Source organism: Chinchilla lanigera, unplaced genomic scaffold (genome assembly GCF_000276665.1).
Source record: "Chinchilla lanigera isolate Chin_1 unplaced genomic scaffold, ChiLan1.0 scaffold00016, whole genome shotgun sequence".
Taxonomy (NCBI): domain Eukaryota; kingdom Metazoa; phylum Chordata; class Mammalia; order Rodentia; family Chinchillidae; genus Chinchilla; species Chinchilla lanigera.
In genome coordinates this window covers 6,423,718-6,425,171 of record NW_004955417.1, presented here as the reverse complement: position 1 = coordinate 6,425,171, position 1,454 = coordinate 6,423,718, and positions in this window count along the sequence as shown.

The following is a 1,454-nucleotide window of genomic DNA, read 5'->3' as shown; positions in this document are numbered from 1 at the left end:
ATGGCAAGTCTCATTGATGATTAGAAAAAAATTCTAAGATTGGATTTAAATGAATTCAGCTACAAGATTTATACAGATCTGTATCTAAAAAATAGATGTGCCTTCAAAGTTTTCAACAGTGATTACTAGGTACTAAGTACTGAACAAGGTCATCAGTGATGTGTATACCCAACTTCATGGATCTGTAGTTTAAGTGAAATTAAAGTTCAACAAAGTAAATAGAATACAGCAATGTAAAGAAAAGGTCAAACAAGGAAAAGGATGAGTGCTAAAGGAAAGTTAAAAGTACGCCAGATAAACACAAATACAAACAAGTCAAGGCTGACTTCCAGACAAAACTTATTTAGCAAGATAAAGAGGGATCACAAGGAAGCTCTGTCATGAATGTTAATGTACCGCAGCAGCACAGCATAACATTGATAAAGCAAAAGCTGCAGGAAATTTGAAAGAAATACAACAGTATGACAAATGAAGTAATTGAAAAGGACTTACAGATATGGAATGTAAACAGGTGGTAAATAAGGTAGTTCTAATAAACACACCACAATTTATATTTGGAATCCAGAGAGTAAAGCATCCTGGAAATCATTTTGAAAAATTTGACTACATCCTAGTTCTCAAAATAATCTCAATAAATTCCAATAGTAAAACTGGTGCAGGCTATAATTGAATAAAAGTAGAAATAAACATGAAATATAAGAACATAAAATCTCAGTCACTAGAAATTAAGAATTGACAAAGCTCTCTGCTAAACAACTTTTGTCAGTATAGAGATTCAAAACAGACTTAGAAATGTCTGGAAAACAAGGATAATGAAAACACTTGTTATCACCGGTTATTGTGTTTGACAAAATCTGCTCAGAGAAAAATTCAAAGCTTTCTGTATGCTTATTACTAACAGACAGAGAGTGGAAATAATTGAATTACCACTCTACTCAGAATTAAAAAGGGAACACATAACCAATAAGAGAAAAAAAAGAAATATTTTAAATAGGTAAAGTGAAAATAAATTAGAAAATAGAAAAACAAATAAATTGATTTTTGTAAAGATAAAATGAATGAATAAACCAAGCAATCACTACCTTACTTAGAAATAAAAACCCCAATTCTACAAAAATTAGAAACAAGAATTTCTAAATAACTTCATATACCAATGAAACAAAAAGAATTATGAGATAAAAATTTGTTTAACCTTATATACATAAAACTGATAAGCTGAATGAAAAGTTATTTTTCTAGGAAATTTTAAATACTGAAAGTATCACTGTTTATAGACAATACTATTATACACATTTGTACAAAGAAATTGAATAAAATTCATTTGCAAACCACAAGAAAACTCAGAAACAAAGTTGAGTAAGACGTTTCTAGGCGCTGGGAGGCCCAGGGGACGGGCGGGGCGAGCAGGCCCTCGGAGCCGGCCGAGCAGGCTCCCCCAGCCCCCCGCGCCTTGC